This window comes from Elaeis guineensis, chromosome 4 (genome assembly GCF_000442705.2).
Source record: "Elaeis guineensis isolate ETL-2024a chromosome 4, EG11, whole genome shotgun sequence".
Lineage (NCBI taxonomy): Eukaryota > Viridiplantae > Streptophyta > Magnoliopsida > Arecales > Arecaceae > Elaeis > Elaeis guineensis.
Window position 1 is genome coordinate 53,050,756 of NC_025996.2, and position 22,793 is coordinate 53,073,548.

A 22,793-nucleotide genomic window follows, 5' to 3' on the forward strand; every position below is an offset into this window, starting at 1 on the left:
CTGGCACTGTCACAGTAAAATGACCATAACTTTGCTATCCGATATCAGAATCCTTAAGTTGACCTCATTTCAAAAAGCTCTTTTAAGCTCTATGAGGCTAGCTACTTCACCATCACTATAAATTTTGAAGCTTAATTCAATCGTTTGACAGTCCTATGAGAGCGCGCAAGAGTCCTAGTCTGTCATAAAATCTATTTTTTGATTTATTTAGTATTTTATTTTTTTTCAAATTCTTTCTTTTAGTTGACTTAAAACTTTTACACTATAAATAGCATCTCTGGCTATCATTATAATCAGTTTTTTTAGACATTATTGAATTAAAACTCATGAGAAGAGAGTTTTTTCTTCTTTTTTCTCCATTTTTCATTGTTTCATATGTCTTCCATCCTTCTTCTCTAACGATCGCTGTGCTATAGGCTGCATCAATTAGTATCAGAGTCCTTCAGATCCGTAAGTGCTGATTCTTTTCTACAGTCAGATGATGCATAGTGATCGTAAGAAGAACCAACCTGTGAATCAAGCAGCAGTCTATGAAGAAATCACACAACGAGAATGAGATCTGATGTTGAAATGTGAAGATTTAAAGAGACAAGTGGCAGATTAGACTGTGCATCTTACGTAGTTAGAAACTCGGGATGCGAGATCCGAGAAAGAACCTGATGATCGCAGATTTGACAGAAAGTTTTTAGATTTCAAAAATCCTTTTCATGGGGATCTTCCCACATACTGGTGAGAAGATCGTGATGACTTATTCGAACGATCAACCTACTAGTTTGATTCTATAAGAGTAGATCTACCTGCATATTCAGGTGATCTACAGATGAAGGTGTTCCTTCATTGGCTGGATTAGATTAAACTTCAAGTATAAGAGAAGGTACCTGATGATAAAAAAAGTAAAACTTGTTGCCTTAAAATTGATAGGTCGAGCTTCTGCATGGTGGCAACAGTTGAAGAAAATCAGAGAGTGCAGAAGCAAACTAAAAATTCAGAATTAGAAGAAGATAAAGAAAGCATTGAGGGAGTAGTTTTTACCCTTCGACTATACACAATCCTTGTACCAGCACCTACAGAACCTATGACAAGGTCCTAGATCCGTGGATGACTACACAGAAGAGTTTTACCAACTTGTGGCTAGGAACGATCTTACGGAGAATGAAAAATAGATGGTGGTGAGGTACCTGGGGGGACTACGACTGCAGATTTAGGATGTTTTGAGGCTCTATACCTTATAGACTATCAAAGAGGCATACCATCATATTGTTGTTGTTGAGGAGCAACTGCGAAGCAATCCGATACCCAAATCAAACCCACCCCAATAAAGTAATCTAGCGACGAAAAATCAAGGGGATATGCAGCACAATACTACTAACCCTTCTATTCGTATTGCAGAAACAAGATCCTCAAATCCAACCTCAGCTGGATCATCGAATCTGTGGTATTATAATTATGGTGAAATTGGACGCACGTAGAACAATTGTAAAAAAATTCGTTAGATGATCCAGAAAGCAACTACTGATTGAAGAAGGAGAACCATCTGAGGAAGAACAAGAGTCTGTTTACGATAAAATAGATAACGAAGAGGATAACTCCTTGCTATTTGACGATAGCGGAGAGGCTCTAGTTATTCAAAAGAGCCTACTTGCTCCTAAAAGAGAAGAAAAAAAGGACTGAAGGTGGATCAATATTTTTTTATACTTGCTGCACTATTGAAAAGAAGGTCTGCAAAGTCATCATAGATGAAAAAAGCTATGAAAATATCATCTCCTAGGAGGCTGTTACAAAACTGAATCTAGCTACCGAGAAGCACCCATGATTGTACAAGCTGTCTTGATTTCAAAAGGGGAGTGTGGTGATTGTTGACGGTTGCTGTCTTGTTTCGTTCTTTATTGGATAGAAGTACTATGACAAGGTGTGGTGTGGTGTGATGTTGTTGTAATGGATGCCTGTCATCTACTTCTAGAAAGGTCGTGGCAGTATGATCGTGGTGTTATACATGATGGCCATTGGAACACTTATACCTTCTAAAAGGATAATCAGAAGATCACCCTAGCGCTAATGAAGGAAGAAGACTTACACAAACCTAAAGTAGAGACCAGCATCAACCTTCTGAGGAAGCATACCTATCTGAAGGAGGTGATGGAGGCCGACTACTTGCTAGCGGTGGTGGAAAAGGGCGAGTTGGCTGAGCGAGACATCCCACCCTGGTACGTCCCATACTTCAAAAATTTGCTGATGTATTCTTCGAAGACTTGCTTGAAGGATTACCATCAAAATGAGACATACAACACCACATCGATCTTGTTCCTGGGTTGAGTCTACCAAACAAACCGACATACTGCATGAGTCCAGCTAAACATTAGGAGTTGCAGCGACAGGTCTAGGAGCTATTAGACAAGGGATACATCCATCTGAGCATGAGTTCGTGTGTGGTTTCTGCTCTAATGGTTCCAAAAAAAGATGGTTCGTGATGCATGTACATAGACAACTGAGCTATCAACCGGATCACCATCAAATATCGATTTTCGATTTCGAGGCTGGATGACATGCTTGATCAACTTGCTAGGGCCAAGGTGTTCACCAAAATCGACTTAAAAAGTGGCCACCATCAGTTGCACAACAGATCTGGAGATGAGTGGAAGACAGCCTTCAAGACAAGGGAGGGTCTCTATGAGTGGCTGGTAATGCCGTTCAGACTTTTCAATGCATCGAGTACCTTTATGAGGCTGATGAACCATGTGCTACAATCATATCAGTAAATTTATTGTGGTTTATTTTGATGATATACTTATTTACAGCCCTACTTTAGAAGATCACTTGCAACATCTCGTAGAGGTTCTTAGCACACTAAGGAGAGAGAAGTTATTTGCCAACCCCAAGAAGTGCAGCTTTGTGATGGATAGTCTGATCTTTTTGGGCTATATCATCTCCTCTGAAGGATTGCAGGCTGATCCATCCAAAATTTAAGCTATTAAAAACTGGCCAGTGCTGCACAACATCTCTGAAGTCTGAAGTTTTAATGGCCTGGCATCCTTCTACTGTAGATTCATTTGTGGTTTTTCTTTGGTAATGTCTCTGATGACTGATTGCATGAGAGAAAGACGATTTCAGTGGACTTTCAAGGCACAGACAGATTTTGAAAAAATTAAACTAAGAGTCACCTCTGCTGATGTCCTTGCCCTTTCTGATTTCATTAAGATCTTTGAGGTGGAGTGTGATGCATCCTCTACTAGAGTCGGTTGAGTACTCAGTCAAGAGGGGTGGCCAATTTGTTTCTATAATAAAAAATTATCCAAATCCAAGCTGAATTATTCGACATATGATGTAGAGTTTTATGCGTAATCAATGTGCCTTGGTAGTGGCGTCATTACCTGATCCATAAGGAGTTTATCTTGTACACTAATCATGAAGCCCTGAAGTACATAAATGGATAAGAAAAGCTATGCCACAGGTATATCAAATGGGAGAACTACTTGCTAGAGTTTCACTTTATTCTGAAGCACAAATCTAACACTTAGAATCGGATGGCAGATGTATTAAGCCGGGCAGCCAAGCTACTAGGAGGTGATTGGATTCGATACCCTGAAGGATCACTATGCCAGTGACCCTGACTTTGGCTAAATTCTACAGGAGATACATTCTCATACCCGAATTGATTATCAGTTGCATGATGGATTTTTGTTTTGAGGTGTGCAGCTTTGTGTTCCCCATTGCTCTTTGCAAGAGAAGATTGTATAAGAGCTTCATAATGAAGGACACTTTGGCAGAGACAAGACTCTCACACTAATTCAAAATAAATTCTATTAGCCAAAATTGAAGCATGTGTGATCAGATTTGTGGATCGTTGTCGAGTCTGCCAAGTATCGAAGGGAATGGTGACAAATGTAGGATTATACACCCCTTTGCCTATTCCAGATCGTCCATGGGAAGAAATCAGCATGGTTTTCATTTTGGGTCTACTTGTAACTCAGAGACAGTGCGATTCAGTGATGGTCACGGTAGATAGGTTCTTAAAGATGGCTCACTTCATCGTCTGTCGGAAGACCATGGATGCTTTGAATGTTGCTCAACTGTTCTTCAAAGAAGTAGTGCGTCTCCATGGATTACCCAAGTCCATTACATCTGATCGAGATACAAAGTTTATGAGCCACTTTTGGAGAAGCCTGTGGAGGAGTTTGGGAACTACTTTGCAGTTCAGTTCAGCCTATCATCCTCAAACAGATGGTCAGACCGAGTCTATTAATAAAAGCTTAGAAAATTTATTAAGAAATCTTGCTAGCAAGTGTTCGAAGTAGTGGAATTTGGCCTTAGCACAGGCTGAGTTCATGTTCAACCATTCAGTGAATAGGACTACATGCTACAGCCCATTTCAGATTATCTATGAATTGAATCCGAGCAGTGTTTTGAACTTAATTCCCATCAATTTCAAAGGATGATCCAGTGCAAAGACTGAAGTTTTGTTAGTAGATATTCAAGCTATTCATCAATCAGTAACAAAACACATTGAAGCTAGCAATGCCAAGTATAAAAAGGCTGCGAACAAGCATAGAAAGAAGGTAACTTTTGAGGTCGGTGACTATGTGTGGGCTGTTCTAACCAAAGATTGATATTCAATAGAAGAATACCACAAACTAAGCCAACGCAAGATGGATCCTTTCGAGATAGTCAAGAAGATCAATGACAATGCCTATCAGTTGCAATTACCAAGTCATCTTCGAATCTCTGATGTGTTCAATGTGAAAAATTTAATTTCTTATACAGATGATTCATCAGATGAAGAAGTTATCAACTCAAGGATGAGTTCTTTTCAGCCAAGGGAGAATGATGCAGACATCATAACTCATAGATACATGAAATTGAGGGATCGGATCTGAAAGGGTGTGAATTTGACTTGACATATATTACATATGCCAGGATACTGACCGATCCAAGGTATCCATGATGCCGTCGAGATATCCACTGAGGTATCCGATGTATTTACTGAGATATCCGAGATATCTGCTGAGATATCCGAGGTATATCTACTGAGATATCTAAAGTACCATCGATTCCTATAGAGTTCTGATACTTTAAAGTAAAACAGCCATAACTTTATCATCCGACATCAGAATCCTTAAGTTGACCCCATTCTGAAAAGCTCTTTTTAAGCTCTACGAGGCTGGCTGCTTCATCATTATTATGAATTTCGAAGTCTAATTCAATCGTTTGATAGTTCTAGGAAAACATGCAAGAGTCCTAGTCTGTCATGGAGTCTGTTTTTGATTTATTTAAGATTTTATTTTTCTTAAATTTTTTCTTTTAGTTGACTTAGGACTTTTACACTATAAATAGGACCCATGACCATCATTGTAATCAATTTTTTTAGAGATTATCGAATTGAAACTTATGAGAAGAGAGTTTTTTTTTTCTTTTTTTCTTTTTTTTTTATTGTTTCATGCATCTTCCATCCTTCTTTCCCAACAATCACCATGCTATAGGCTGCGTCAAACCATAAGGAGGATGCATGTAGCACACTAACGATGGATTTGTATAGTTAAGGCTTAAACAACCTTGTCCATCCCTGTGCCATGATAGTAATGTAAAGAATGATTATTCAAAGGATAACTATAATAATTCAAGACTTCATTTAAAAAGGCTAGCTGAAAGATATTATTTGAATTTTTTGACTATGGATAAGTATCTAAGATCTTTTCAATACATAACCAATGTGAGACTAAGCACACATCCGTATGGATCCTCACATAAACATTATGCCGAAGTTGGTTAGGTATGCTATGGGTTAGTATAAAGATTTGAAGAGGCTTTGATTCATGCTTTGAAGTTGCTCTTTCAACATGTGAGAGCAAACTATTTATTAAACACTAATGCTACAAGCAGAGTTCTTTGGACTATGTGGTTGCCATAAGGCTCAGGGTTGAGGAGTAGCTAGGTCGGCGGTGTTCCGAGGTGGAGCTTGGTGGTTGGCGGTGATCCAAGGATGATTAGACACTCCTAGGACCTACAGAAAAGATTCAATCATTAGAAATTCTCTAGTGAAGGACCTTTCGATGCTTAATCTAGTTGAAGCTTTGGGAACAGTGAGGAAGAATTTAGCAAGAGAGTGCTTTTTTAGCCTAAAAAGCTTATCCAAGAATCCTCTATGGTCCCCTTTTGTAGTGAGGAGAAGTATACATTACCTCAATTACCAATAATTGCCAAGGAGAATCATGGTACATGATATCGTCATGAGTAATGGGCGATTAAGTTGTGTGCTATGTTTTGCTATAACCATTAGGAGTTTCGTTATAACCATCCAACTTTTAAGGGACATGGCACTGCCCCACATTCTCCTTGTAACGACTGTCTCTCTAGGCCTTCAGAAATTGTAGGCTTGAATCCGCATAAGAGATCGGCCATAGTATGATGAGGTCATCGATAGTTGGTCAAGGATAACGTTCGGAGGTAAAATGTGATGGAGTCATCCGCCCCCTCTCGGACTCACTGGATCCAAGTTGGGGCCATAGCGATGAGGGCTCTCTCATAGAAGAAGCAAGACATACAGATGATGCTCACCGTTGAGGTTCACTTCGACACCCCGATTGCTGGTCGGTGAGTGCATCCAAAGACTAAGACTGAAGACAAAGGCCAAGGTGATATAGCCCCATAACCCTTTTTCCTACTTCCAAACTCGAGGTGTTGCCTCGAGTGAAGGAAGTAGTAGTCCTCGAAAGAGTCCTCAGCTTTTATCCATTTTGGTGAATCATTCGAGTTGCATGAATTTCAAGCCAATCATCCCATCACCTCGTATAGTTTTTGAAACTGAATTGACATGTTGTTTCACAAATTTCGACATCAATTTGATGAGTCACTCCATGAATTGTGCCCTAATTATTAGGGAGATACAATGCTTTGCAAGTCTCATCACATTTATGAGGGATGGGTGGCTCAAGATAGAATATTTTTTTGACTTGGAAAGATGAGATTTGATGGTTATGGACTGGCCAACTGTGAGTCGCCACATGTTAAGTGTTGACTAGACCAATGACATTTCTTGCGGATCGGTCTATATGGTTGAATCGAAAGGGGAGTGCGACAAAGAGTCGCTTGATCAGACGGCCTTGATCTGTGCCAAGTGGCAAAAATCTAGCGACTCGAGGCTCCAATCTAGGTCGTTGATACATAGTATAAACAGGCCAATCTTTGCTTAGTTCTATTTTTTTGGCTAGTTGCTTCCACTACTCTTGTGCCCAATCCACCGGAAGGATTCCTTGCTGCTGCTCGTGCCATCATCTTCTTTGACTCCGGCATCTCGTTGTTTTCTTCAGTCCTAGCATTTTCCTTCTTTGAGTTTGTCTTTCAGTTGGTCCCCTTCCTTCTGATTTTTCTTGGTTTTTTCTCTCTCTGATTCTTTATTTTCACTTGAAATGTCTTCCGGTAGTAAGGCTCAAGGTGAGAACCATTGGGGTGGTCAAAGCTCTCAACTGCCTCTTCTTTGATCCAAGCCCGAGGACACTCCTTGGACCACTATCGAGGCTGGTTCCTCATCTAGGCATCGAAGATCTGAACCTCACGGCTCAGGCAGTCTCGTGTGGAGGTTTGGAGACTTTTAGGACCTTGACAATAAGGAATCGACCATCTCCAAGGCCGATCTCGGAAGGCTTCGGTCTTCATATTCTATCTCATCATCTTTCCGACTAGAAATTCTAAGTTGGGAAGATCATGTTTTCAATGCTCTGGAGGGTCGAGTCATCTTATACGGGAAGACTTTCCAAGTAGATCTTTGCTACCTTTTCACCCCTTCGCTAGTAATGTTCTTGATTTCTTCCAAGTTTTTCCTACTCAATCACTCTGAAATCCATTTAGGTGATTGTTATTTTTATTATCCTGTGTGATTAGCTCAGCATCCAACTGAGGGCTTCGCTCTTTAGAGCATTGTTCACTTTGAAAAAGTAATCCCATGAAAAAGTATGATGGTATTTCTCTTCTTGGTATAGATGCAAATTCATCACCGGGCTTCCTACTTTTGTCCATGGCTGGAAGAGCCTTTTTTTTGTTTCCTCGGATCAACCCTGAAGCTTCAACTAGATTCAGGGTGATCCTTGGCTTTTTTTGAATAAAGAGAAGTCAGTCCTTCCCGAGGACGAAGAGGCCTATCATAAGCTGCTTAATGTCGAAGTACCCCAGTTGAAGGAACTCATGATCGAGCAGACACTATGACGTCAATCTGAGTCCGATGCTTCCTTGTGGTATGATTAGTTCATTTATTTTGTAGATTATATCATCTATTTGATTTTGGTATTAATCTTTTATCTTCGATCTTGCAGCGATGAGGCCCATACTTGAATCTACTAGAGCAGTTCTGCAGAAGAAGAGTTTGGGTGTGTCCGTGGAAGAGTCTTCAGTGGGAAAGAAGTCCCGGCCATCAACTTCAACCCCTCTGGCCTCATCGATTCTTCCAACTCTACCGGTTTCCACTCGATCGACAGGGAATGCGAGTGTTGACCTCATCAAGATCGATGATGTCCCCGAAGTCATCATGGCGCTACCATTGAGGGGAGAGCCAGTCAGTCTAAGTTCCAACTCCATCTCCTGTTTGCCGAACCCTATCTCCAACAAGATTAGGGTCACTTCCTCTCTTCCCAATTGTGTCGACTCCATTTATTCGGCATGGAGCAGGTCCCTTCTAATCTGTGATCGAGGAAGATTTTATTATCCTAGCAAAAAAGGTATGAAGAGATGACTCGGCCTTCCAAAACCATCAGCTCATGTAGTAGTTGATGAGGATGCTATAGCTATCATCGGACTAGTCTAAAATGAAGTTCCGACCTCTAGACAAGCCCTTGTCTACTTCATTTAGAAATCTCTTCAAGATAAGTTCTTAACTTGATTTTTATTTCTCATGCTTTTGAGGTTTCTAACTTTGGTCTCTTTTTCTAGGTGATTCATGACATCGCCCACCTTGGTGAAGGACTTGTTGGCTTCAAACTAGTCAAGTGAAGGCTCAAAGGAGATATGCATGATGCCGAGGCCCTGAAGAAGGTTGCAGAGGAGGCCAAGGGGAAAGCTGAGGAAGAGGTGTCTTGGGCAAGGTCCGATCTCTTGGCAGCATGGGAAAGGCTCGGACAATTGAAGGCTCCTTGATGGTGGAGCATGATATTGCCAAGATAAGGCAATAGAAGATCATCGAGGTAGAACTTAAAGCTCAGAGAGGCAGCGACCAAGGTTGCCGAGGGGAAGGTGAAATTGGTTGAGACTCGAGCCGAGGCTGAGAAGATGAAGGTGATAGTCAAAGCCAAGATGAAGGCCAAAATGAGTTTAGATGCTCATCAGACTTCAAGGCCGAGATCATAGAGGGGTCTTCAGTCGCGTATGGATATGGCTTTGACATTAGTAAAGCTCAAGTTACTTGACTGTTTCATAAGGTTGATGTTAGCTGATTAGACCCCAATGCTTTTGGGGTCGAGGCCAAGGAAGAGGATCAGCATGCTCAACCTGACTTGGACACTGAGGCTCTGATCGAGCCTGCCCCCGAGTCGACCATCGAGCCTTTCAGTGCCAAGCCGACCACTGAAGCTAACATCAAAGCCCCAGCCAAAGACAATTGAAAACCCTTGTATATTTGTTTTGTTTGTCTTTGACATGTTATATATAAACTTCTAAAGTAATGAAATGAATCTTTCTCTTCCAAATTTCGATGTGAATGCTTACTTGATAATTTTCTGAATTATTGTTGAAATGAAAGCTCTCGGATTGAATCCAATGTCCAAGTCGTTTGTCTACCGAAGTTGATTTTTCAAAGTCGATCCGAAGTTGTAAATTTCGCAAATCGTGAGCATCGTCCAATGTCCAATCTTATTTTATATAGTTGGTATGTTTTAGAGATCGATCTGTCTGAGTTTGATGCTTATGTTTGGAGTCTAAAGCCAAAGTCATATTTTGGCTGATGTAGATTTTTCAGGTCGATTACGAGTAGAAAATTTGATAGAATTTTTTCAAGTTAATCATGTTGTACACTAACCAACCTAGAAATGTGTCTTCAGATGATATTCGAGATATCAGTTTGTGGAGGTCCTAACTTAGATCAGGATATCTTCTCAACATCGATGCTTAGCCGAACATAACTTTGAAAGTCTCAACCAAAATCAAGATATCTTCAAGAGATCGATCCATTCTAATCTAGTCATCGGAGTGTAGACTGGATGTCTGAATATCCCTTGATTGATATTATACTCGGCATATGGCCGATGACATATACTCATCGACAATCATTGTCTAACCTTTTTGACTTGGGTGTAAAATCTGTGTGAACTTGAAGAAGAGTAATTTTATTAATGAAATTGAATGATTACAAGCCTTAATTTCATTAAGAAGAGTACATTTGAAGGTTTTTGGAGTTCCATGTCCGAGGAATCTAGGTGCCATCGAGGATCTCCAACCTATATGCTCCAAGTCGGATAGCCTCGGTGATCTAGTATCATCCTTCATATTTTGGGATCAATTTGCCTTGTTATGTTGGTTTGGACACTTCAGCTCACCTCAGGATAAGGTATGTAGGTTGAAAAGTCTTTATTTTGTTCCAAATGTTGTAGTAGCAAGCCACTCATTATTGGTATGAAGCCATCCTGATTCGAACTTGCTCTCTTATTTTATCAAATCGATCTAGATTTGTTTGAAGCCGATCAAACTTTTCTTGCTCTTCGTAATGCTCCAGTCTAGTTGACGGTATCCCAATTTTAATGGGAATAATAGCTTCAACTCCAAAGGTGAGGTTGAAAGGCATTTCCCCGATCGTCATTCAAGGTGTCTCTAATATGCCTATAGGATATGGTAAAGCTCTTCTACCCATAGTCCCCTTGTCTGACCGAGTCTGGTCTTTAGCCCTTGTAGAATCATAAGGTTAGTCATCTCAGCCTCTTTATTGGATTGTGGATGTCCTACCGAGGTGAGCATGTGGTTGATGTGGAGTTTCGAACATAAGTCTTTGAATCTTTGATTATCAAATTTTTATTGTTAATAATGATAGCTCGCAGTAGTCCAAATCGGCAGATGACTGACTTCCGCATGAAGTCTCAAACTTTTATCTTGGTGATCTATGCCAAGAGCTCGGCTTCCACCTACTTGATGAAGTAGTCAATTGCTATGATCAAAATTTTTTTTTAACCAATAGCCAAAGGGAATGGCCCAAAGATATCAATTCCTCACACAACGAAGGGGCAAGGAGCACAACTGTCGTGAGCTCGAGTACCGATCTTCACTGAATGTTGGCATACCTTTGGCATTGCTTGCATCATTTGATAGGCTTGGCCGTATCTTCCTGTAGGGTCGGCCAATAATATCCTTGTTTGATAATTTTGCAAGTCAATGATCTACCTCTCAAGCAATTACCACAGATTCTTTTGTGCACCCCTCGAAGGGTATAATCTACCTTGAATGGGCGCAAGCAATGCAGGAGAGATAGAGAGAAAGACTTTTTATAAAATCTCCCCTCCACGTAAACATACCATGGTGCTTGACACTTAACTTTACATGCCTGGATGGAGTCAGTAGTCAACTCTCCCTTAACCACATAGTCAATGATTGGATCCATCCAACTCGGCTCATACCCATCCTATAGTACCATGGTCTCTTCCATACTCTAGATCTATAGATGCTCAACAAAGACTCGTTTATGGTGGTCGGTCAGGTCCGAGGTGGCAAGGTAAGATAGAGGTCAGCTCAGGCATTTTTTGATCTAGATATCTACTGGACCTCCAGAGTTTGAAAAGCTATTGATATTTTCTTGAGCTTTTGCAAATACCTTACTATAGTTCTTCCTATTTTGATGGGCTTGGCCCTTTCTCTAGCATCAATCTATTACTGCAAGGCTCCGAACCGAGGAGAGTAGCTGGTCGGTGGTGTTCCAACGTGAAGCTCGGTGGTCAGTGGTGATTTGAGGATGATTGGGTACTCCTGAGACCTACAAGAAAAATCCGATCATCAAAGATTCTTCAATAAAAGACTCTTCGATGCTTAAATTAGTAGAGCTTTGGGAACAATGAGAGAGAATTTAGCAAGAGAGTATTTGTTCTAGCCCAAAAAAGCTTACCCAATGATCCTCTATGGTCTCCTTTTATAATGGGAAAAAATATACGTTACCTTAATTATTGATAACTGTTAGGGAGAATCATGATCCACGATGTCATCATGGGTAATGGGCGATTAAGTTGAGTGCGATGTTTTACTATAACTGTTGGAAGTTCATCATAACAGTCCGATATTTAAGAGACATGGGGCTGCCTCACATTCTCCTTGTAATGGTTGTCCCTAAATCTTTGAAAGTTGTCGGCTTGAATCCGAGCAAGACATTGGCCATAGTATGATGAGGTCATCGGTAGTTGATCGAGGACAACATTCAGAGGTGAAATGTGATGGCGTCGTCCGCTCCCACCCGATCCCATGAGATCTGAGTTGAGGCCATAGCAACGAAAGCTCTCTCATAGAAGGAGCAGGACATACAGATGATGCCCATCACCGAGATTTACTTCGACACTTCAGCTACTGGTCGGTAAGTACATCTGAAGATTAAGACCGAGGATAAAGGCCGAGATGGTATAATCCCATAATACTATATAGCATAAGAGAACTGGTATTCCAATAATTTATTTGTAAGCACGGGATGCTTTAATATTGAGTTTTTAAATGATTATTAATGAACCCAAAAATCTTTTACTAACATTTAATGGTGCACCAAATTATTTTTTTAATAGACATGTCAAAACTTTCTCTTTTTTAATTTTTTAATATAATACGACAAAAATACATCAATATTTACTGAGATCATGAACTGCTATCAAAATAGAATTGAAACCGGGATCTTAGGTGAGCTAGTTCTCAATGAATTTAATAAATAAACTAGTTGGAATTCTCCTCGAGGCTCTCTATGGGAGAGACAAAAAAAAGTAAAATACAAAAAATAACATGAAAAACAATCTTAAAAAATCAAGATTAATTTATTTAGCAATATAGGGCCATTTGTATAGGTGATGTGAACAATGATAAGCTAGCATCATCAAGAAAAATTACCCTCAAAAATCAAAGTTAGAATGGAAATAAACCTTTTACTTATCATGTACCCATCATTCATTTGACCGTTTATCCTCTGAAAGAACAAGCCTTAGTCCCAATTTTTCGGGAATTTTATCTACATTCGCATTAGTTTAGTATATGTTGATTTATCATTGCTCAAACCAACGTTGTGCTTGGTGATTTCTGTGTGCATGGAGCAGCTGCAGCTATAAATTAATTGTAACATGGGCCACATATCTTGTTTGTAACCACCTAGAAATCTCTATGAATTATAACAACTCGTATGCCACTCACGGACAAGATGGTAATTCTTTATAGGTTCTAGATTTTAGGAATGCAATTTGTTGTGCAAATGGCAGCTTGCATCACAAATAGTTACAGCCTAAATCATTGTTGCAAGCAAAGCCCTAAGTGCCTGCATTTAACCTGCAACTGAAATCAGAATAGGAACGGATTGGAATTGGAATCAGAATGTCTGATCTTCCAACATGTTTGGGAATTAGAATCGAAATGAAATTTGAATACTAGAGGAGATTAGGAATTAGTTTTTGAAAACTAGGGCATTCCTATTTCTATCTGAAATCTGAATGAGAATGAAATTTTCTCTAATCAAACGGCTAGAATAAGAATCATTTATTCTCGTTCTAGAGTCCCACCTTCCTCAACCAAACATTTTTTGTTTGGGCACACGATGAGACAAAACTTGTCAAACAGCATAAGCACAATTCCTACTATTTCCCTGAATAAGACTCCTCAGCTGATGATGGAGGAGCAGTTGGATTGCTGCTGCTGGTATGTTTGGATGCTTATTCTCCCTCTCACATCAGTGGAGCGATATGGACACCGCTTTTCCTAACTTGATTGCCATGGAAAGCTCTAACCTTTTCTTTTCTTCTTTGAAAAAAAAAAAAAGAGAAGAAAAAGAAAAATCTCTGTAGCGTTTTTGATGTTGATTGCCATCCTCCAAGAATCATATCATGTCGTGCTGCAATATACAAGTAATGGGTTGATACAACGAGAGAACGAGATAAGAAAGCTGGTGGTAAGTCTGAGTCGGGTCCGCCCATGAGTAGGTGCATCTCCATCAAAAGAACCCCTCATAACCTGTCCTCTAAATCATTTCTCAAACCTCTCCTCGCTTACTTCCTTTTCCACCTTTTTTTAATTCATTTCAGTTGAAGGAGGAAGTATTACAGTAGTAGCTCAGTGAGTAACCTACACAAAGTGATATAATTTTTTTAACTATATTTGAAAAATAATATAAAAAATATAACAAACTGTAATAAATAAAAAAATTGAACGGCCAAACTTGCATTGCATATCAAGAAATTAACTTTAATTAGGGCTAAAAATACCTTCCATTATTAATAACAACATTATTAATAAAGACACCAATAGAGTCTTCCTAGAAAAACTGTCATCATTATTGCCGATATCACCCATTCCGACTCCATGCAATGTGCAAGATATAACATTGTCTCATTTTTCCAACTGCTTTTGAAATGCTATATAATAACGTAGCAAATTAAATAAATAGAAAACTTCGAGGGTTAAATTTTTGTTGTATATCAACTAATCAACTTTCATAATTACTCAGCAGAAGCTCCCATTAAATTAAATATCTGAACTAATACATAAGAAACACCTAGCATAACTATACTACCAGTTATTACTTTTGTTATTCCCCTTTTCTTATACTCCTGCCAGATGCCACGTATGAGTTCAAAAACATCACCTTGAAACTTGCAGAATGCTTCTTGTGTTGCACCATATTATTTTCACGGAACTGGCTCTAGCAATTACAAATTGGCTTGGTTGACTAATCCATAATCATTATAACCAACTTAGCAAAATTCTTTGCGCACCGCGGGTAGCGTATAAAATCCGACGTAGAGCATATTACTTTATGTAATTAATCCACATAGTCATCATTTTTCAATACGTATTTAATGTCGCAGTTCCACTTTTTGATTTAAAAATTTTGAACGATGAAAATACTTTTGTTCTTTGAAAAAAATTATGATATCTTATATCTATATTATGACATCGTGCATACAGAAAATTATAATTTTGACGCAGGATGTCATAATATACCAAGGATGTCATAATTTTTTTCAAAAAATAGGGATATTTTTGTCTTTCAAAATTTTAAATGAAAAAGCGAAACTGCAGATATTAAATGTGCATTGAAAAGCAGTTGGATAAAAATATCTCTTCTATATTATGATATCCTGGGCCATATTATAATATCCTGTATGTAGAAAGTCATAATATGCCATAGGATATCATAATTTTTTCAAAGAGCAGAGATATTTTCATCATATAAAATTTTTAAATGAAGAAGTGGAATTGCAAGCATTAAATGCGTGTTGGAAAGCCATGGCTACATGAACCAATCACATGAAGTGGTGCGCTCCACATCGGATTTTCTACACAGTCCACGGTGCACAAAGAATTTCTCGACAACTTTAAGTCGAGTCCGTTCAGAGGAGATTGCAAAGCCCTTTCTGTTTCAATGCTTCATCACTATTTATGAGTAGGATAAATCTTGGATTTATTTCTTCTCCCACCACCGCATCAACAGCAGCTAGCATCCACGCTTGGTCTAATATTTACATTGGACATATTTACAGGTTTGAAGTCAGTTCTTATGGAAATTTATGGGCATCTGAAGGAAACAGTCACTAAACTGAGCTGATAAGCAATACATTTTGAAACTATGTAAGTCCAATTTCCTGCAATTGTTAAGGTGGTTAAGGTTAACAGGCTCGAAACGAGCAGAAACAAAAATGTTCAATAACAAATTTATATCATGTTGGTTGGGATATTTGAGATGGATGAGCTAAAATGTGCAAAAATACAAAAGATGGCTATTGTGAAATAATCCAGAACTTTAAGCTGGCATGCAATAATGGGATGAAAAATTATTATAGAAAACATAAGTATCAACAATCATATTTAACTAATATTCTCTAGGATATTTAATTCACTGAATGAATAGCTGAGGTTACTGTTTTATAAATTAAGTATTTGGCATTAGGGGATATGCAACGGCAAACAAGAGGAGACAAAAATTTAGGTTCCTATTAACCATTCAGAGGATGTCGATGCACCTCCTGCAGTTCCCATCTTTGTAATACTGTGAACTCGTACCAGTTTTTGGCCTGAATGGTATGGTACTGGGTAGACACATGGTATTGGACTAATCTTATGATATATGGCCCTAAAATCCCACCCCTTTGCACAAATCTTAAGGCGTGAAAAAAATAAAAAAATAAAATAAAAAAAAAATATTGAAGACTCCCGCTGCGAGTTTTCTTTCATGAGAGCAAATCGGAGAGGAAGTCGAATCCGAAAAAGATTCGGCCTCCTCTCCGCCCTATATAAAATCCCTCTTTCCTTCTCCATGGTCGGCCACGGCGAGTATCGATTTTTTCTTCTCCTTCTTCTCGGATTTTTCCATTAAAGCCGCAGACGCTTTCATCGTGTTTGTCTCAAATTCTCGCCGGAGACCTCACCGGTGATGGAGGTAAGCTCCGGCCCTCCTCCTTTTCACGGCATCATGCACCCCCCACCGACCGTCAGGTTTGCCGGAAAACCCATAAAAAGAAATGCCCAGTTTTTTCTCTGTTCGATCGAGTCCTCTCTTCCTCGTTTCCAGCCACAGACGTCGCCGCCTGTGGTGCCACACCCCTGTAGTCTGACCCCCACCTCCCTACCTTCTACAAAGGTTATAGCCGCCAATGATCGGCCGATGATCGTGAAAATAAAATAAAGGGATCGGATCCCCTATTTTTGAATCTTTCCCATATTTATCTCGTCAGCAATCCTTGCCGTCGGCCATCCCCTGCCCATTGCCATCGGCCGTCCACTGCAGCCGGCCCCTGTTGGTCCTCCGACCAAGAACCACCAGCTCCCACCCGCATTCCTCCCTGTTCGGCCAAGAGAAGAAAAGAAAAGAAAAAAAAGAAGAAAAGAAAAAAAACAAAGAAAAAGAAAGAGAGAAAAAAAAAAATTTCTCTCTCTCCTCTCTTGTTTTCCCTCTCCCCTTCTCTCTCTAGGATTTTCCTCCCTCTATTCTCTCTCCATCTGATTCATGGACCCTCGTATGAACTTAAGATGATGTACCCAAAGCAATCCGAAACTACTTTAATATCCGTGCAAGGTGTCGGATCTCATCCCGATCATGTCAAATATCCTTAAAATCTACTATTGATGAACCTATTGATTGATCTTGATCTTGATTCCACTTCATACTTCATGATTCTTTGATCGAGTCACCTATATCTGACCCTTGGTTAGGAAGATTCTGAATTATCTCAACATCCGGACTGCCAGTTGAACTGACCATTTGATCTACAGTCTTATTTCTTTATTATTAAATTAATAAATAAAAATTAATGATATTTTTAATATGTTAAATAGGTTTGATAAATTTATCTCAAAGTTTGAAGGGCTAGGATGAAAAATGTAATTAACCTCGACACTTCTTACTTACTTTTGAAATTATTGACTATTTTATCAAAAATTATGATATATTTTCATAAAATAAGAATCAAATATATACATTATGAAATTCATGATTAATAGTAAAATAGTGATTTATGAATATTTTAATATGAATAAATTTTTTTATGAAATATGAACTCCATATTTATGAAATGTTTGTCTAGTTATAAAAGGAATGATTTCATGATTGTTTTACTGTTAAAGATTATTTATAAATTATGAATTTTATAAAATTAGCTAGTATCTTATTTATGCATGATTTAAGAAAATATAATTTGATGAAATATGATTTAAGAATGTTTATCTTAAGAAATATGGAAAAAGACTTTCAGATAGCTATATATGACCCTACCAATGGATAATAATAATTGACATATGATCCTGCCAGTGGATAATAGTAATTGATATACAATCTTACCAATGAATAATAGTAGTTGGTATACGACCCTGCCAATGGATAATAGTAGTTGGTACATAATTATAGCTCTGTCATGGGTATAATAGTGAACTTAGCATTTAGCCTGAGAGAATTATTAAGAATCATGATATGAAAAGAGTGACAAATGATTTATGACTTCATATACAAAGTTGACATAATTTATGAATTTGTTTATGCTATGTATTGAAAACTATGTTTATGTAAATTGCATGATTTATGCATATGCAAGAGCATTATTGATTTACGATATATTATTATTATGAAAATTTTATGTTTCAATGATAATCATTTTCTCTAAATGATTTATTGATGCATGTACAAACTTATGCTTCATTTGGGTAAGATAGTGTAAGATTTATTTACTAAGCTGGTGTAACGCATATCTTTTCTCTTTTTTTTTTCTGTCCAAACAAATAAGGTTAGAAAATAAAGATGATCTAGGCTGGAGGGTCTACATCAATAAGCATGGAGATTTGCAGTTGAAATTGAATTTATAGGATTATTATGGGCTTGTAATTAACTACTGATGAATTTTGATATATGGATTTAATATTATCTTTTGGATTTAGTCGCTTTGACCCAATATTAGTTTATTTACTTGATGAATAATGGAATTGAATTTTTGGTTATAACTTATCTTTGATGAATTTTAGCTGATTATGATTGATTGGCTTCACGTTATCTGGGCTCCATCCCTCGGTAGCATGATCGTGTTATGTCTTAGATTTGGAGTGTGATATTTAATGGTATCAGAGTCATAGATTTGATCATGGGTAAACTTAAAATCTAGCAATGGGTAGATAGGTCTCATTTAGCTAGATCATGTTTAACTAAATAAGAATAGATAAGTTTTCTTAGAGTTTCCATTACTCATTTAAGAAAGTTAATTAATACTAGTATTTTTTTTTATCTAGGTGATAATAAGCAACAGAGAAAATGAAGTCTCGACAAATCCTGCCAATAGAAAGAGAGGAGTAAGAAGGACTACAAGAAAAAATGCCAGCCAATCGGTTGAGTAGGCCCCTAATGCACCGACCACTCAGGCAGACATTGCTAAGGTATGCCAAGTAGTGACCTAGCTTATTCAACAACAATAGACACAAGTAGCTTCTCAACCTGCATCATCTTTAGAGTCATATTACGAGAGATTTAGAAGGCTTAATCCACACTGTTTGAGGGTGGACCTGACCCTCTGATTGTAGAGACATGGATTCGAGAAATGAAAAAGATGTTTGATGCACTATAGTATCATAAGAATGCGAAGGTTAGGTTAGCCATTCCTACGCTAAAAGAAAATACCGAGGTTTGGTGGACCGCAATAAAAACTGCACATGCAAATAATGATAATTAATTGATATGTGAGGAGTTCAAAAAGAGATTTTATGATCAGTATTTTTCTGAGTCAGTGAGATTAGTGAAAGAAAATGAGTTTTTGGATTTGAAGCAAAAAGATGATATGACAGTACTGGAGTATGCAAAGAAATTCAATGAGTTAGGTTGATTTTGCCCTCAACTTATAAAGTCTGAAAAAAGCAAAGCAAATAGATTTGAGTATGGTCTAGGATATAAAATTCGCTCTCATTTGTCCTCTCATCTTTTTAATGGCTATAAGGATGTACTAGAACAAATTTTGAAAGTTGAATCAGATATTAAAAGATTGGAGCAAGAAAAAAAAATAGGAAGAGGTCTAGACCAACTAGGACTCAGAATGACCAACATGACAACTTAGAGAACCACTTTAATAAGAAGAAAGAATCGAGACTTGTGAGTACTGTGGTAGAAATCATAGTGGGCCTTATTATAAGAAACTTGGAATGTGCTTTGAGTGCGGAAGAAGAGACATTTGGCACGAGATTGTCTTAATAAAAAGAATGACTCTAAGTCCACCAAACTCACTAATCAGAACCAAAAAAAGAATGCATGAGTATTTACTTTGACTGAATAGGATGTCAATACTGATGATCAAGTCATTGCAGGTATGATTTTAGTCAACCTGTAGATGCCCATGTGTTGTTTGATTATAATTTTGTTATTCTTTTGTCTTCCAAGCTTAACTACATATTTAAAGAATTGAATAAATTACTATAAGTGATCTCTTCACTTAAGAAAAGTTATTCTCACCGATGCTTTATTTAAGAATTGCGTCATAAGAAAACTAGAGTTGACGGAAACTGATCTAAAATACGATAAAGATAATATGAAGATAAAGTATCCTCATTTATTTGAAAATAAAAGTATGTCAAGTTTCGAGGACGAAACTATTTTTAAGGAGGATAGAATGTGATATCCAGCTCTAAAATCCCACCCCCTTGCACAAATCTTAGGGCATGAAAAAGAAAACAAAAAAAAATATATTGAAGACTCCACGAGAGCAAATCGGAGAGGAAGTCGAATCTGAGAAGGATTCAGCCTCCCCTCTGCCTTATATAAAACCCCTCTTCCCTCCTCCATGGTCGGCCATGACAAGCACCGATTTTTCCTTCTCCTTCTCGAATTCTTCCATTAAAACCGCGGACGCTCTCACCGTGTTTGTCTCAAATCCTCATCGGAGATCTTACTGGTGATGGAAGTAAGCCCCGACCCTCCTTCTCTTCCTTCCCCTCCTTTCCATGACATCGTGCACCCCCACCGGCCGTCGGGTTTGCCAAAAAATCCATAAAAAGAAATGTCCTATTTTTTCTCTGTTCGATCGAGCCCTCTCTTCCTCATTTTCGACCACACGCACTGTCGCCCGTGGTGCCACACCCCTGTAGTATGACCCCCACGTCCCTACCTTCCTTCTCCAAAGGTTATGGCCACCAGTGATCAGCCGATGATCGTGAAAATAAAGTAAAGGGATCAGGTCCCCTGTTTTTAGATCTTTCCCATATTTCTCCCGTCAGCAATCCTTGCCGCCGGCCGTCCCCTGCCCATTGCCGTCGGCCACCCACTATGGCCGATTGCTGCTGGTCCTCCGACCAAGAACCACCCCCACTCGCATTCCTCCCTATTCGGCCATGAGAAGAAAAGAAAAGAAAAGAAAAAGAAGAAGAAAAGAAAAAAAAAGAAAAAGAGAGAAAAAAAGAATTTTCTCTCTCCTCTCTTATTTTTCCTCTCTTTCTCTCTCTAAAATTTTTCTCCCTCTATTCTCTCTCCATCTGATTCATGGACCCTCATATGAACTTAAGATGATGTACCCAAAGCAGTCCGAAACTGCTTTAATATCCAAGCAAGATGTCGGACCTCATCCTGATCATGTCAAATATCCTTGAAATCTACTATTGATGAACCTTTTGATTGATCTTGGCCTTAATTCCACTTCATGTTTCATGATTCTTTGATCGAGTTACCTACATCTGACCCTTGATTAGGAAGATCTTGAATTATCCCAACATCCAGACTGTCAGTCGAACTAGCCACCCGATCTATAGTTTTTTTTATTATTGAATTAATAAATAAAAATTAATGATATTTTTAATATGTTAAATAGGTTTGATAAATTTATCTATCAAAGTTTGAAGAGCTAGGACAACAAAAGTAAGCAACCCCGACACTTCTTACTTTTGAAATTATTGACTATTTTATCAAGAAAAGAATTATTCTATATTTTCATAAAATAAGGATCAAGTATATGCATTATGAAATTCATGATTCATAGTAAAATAGTGATTTATGAATATTTTAATATGAATAATTTTTTTTATAAAATATGAACTCCATATTTATGAAATGTATGTCTAGTTATGAAAGGAATGATTTCATGATTGTTTTACTGTTAAAGATTATTTATGGATTATGAACTTTATAAAATTATCTAGTATATTATTTATGCATGATTTAAGAAAATGTGATTTGATGAAATATAATTTAAGAATGCCTATCTTAAGAAACATGAAAAAAAACTCTCAGATAGCTATATATGACCTTGCCAATGGGTAATAGTAACTGACATACGTCCCTACCAGTGAGTAATAGTAATTGGCATACGACCCTGCCAACGAGTAATATTAGTTGGTATACGACCCTGCCAACGGATAATAGTAGTTGGTACATGATTATGACCTGTCATGGGTATAATAGTGACCTTAGCATTTAGTCTAAGAGAATTATTAAAAATCATGATATGAAAAGAATGACAAATGATTTATAACTTCATATACGAAGTTGACATAATTTATGAATTTGTTTATGCTATGCATTGAAAACTATGTTTATGTAAATTGCATGATTTATGCATATGCAAGAGCATTATTGATTTATGAGATATTGTTATTATGAAAATTTTATATTTCAATGATAATCATCTTCTCTAAATGATTTATTGATGCATGTATAAACTTATGCTTGATTTGGGTAAAATAGTGTAAGATTTACTTACTGAGCTGGTGTAGCTCATATCTTTTTCTTTTTCTTTTTCTGTCCAGACAAATAAAGTTAGAAAATAAGGATGATCTAAGCTGGAAGGTCTACATCAGTAAGCATGGAGATTTGCAATTGAAATTGAATTTATAGAATTATTATAGGATTGTAATCAACTACTGATGAATTTTGATATATAGGTTTAGTATTATCTTTTGGATTTAGTCGTTCTGACCCAATACTGGTTTATTTACTTGATAAATAATGGAATTAAATTTTTTGTTATAACTTCTTTTTGATGGATTTTAGTTGATTATGATTGATTGGTTTCATGTTATCTGGACCCCACCCTTCGGTAACATGGCTGTGTTATGTCTCAGATTTGGAGCGTGACAAATCTTGTTCCGTTACAGTATATACTGGTGCTGGAAACCAGCTAGAAGTACTGTCATGTTCCAGCAGTACT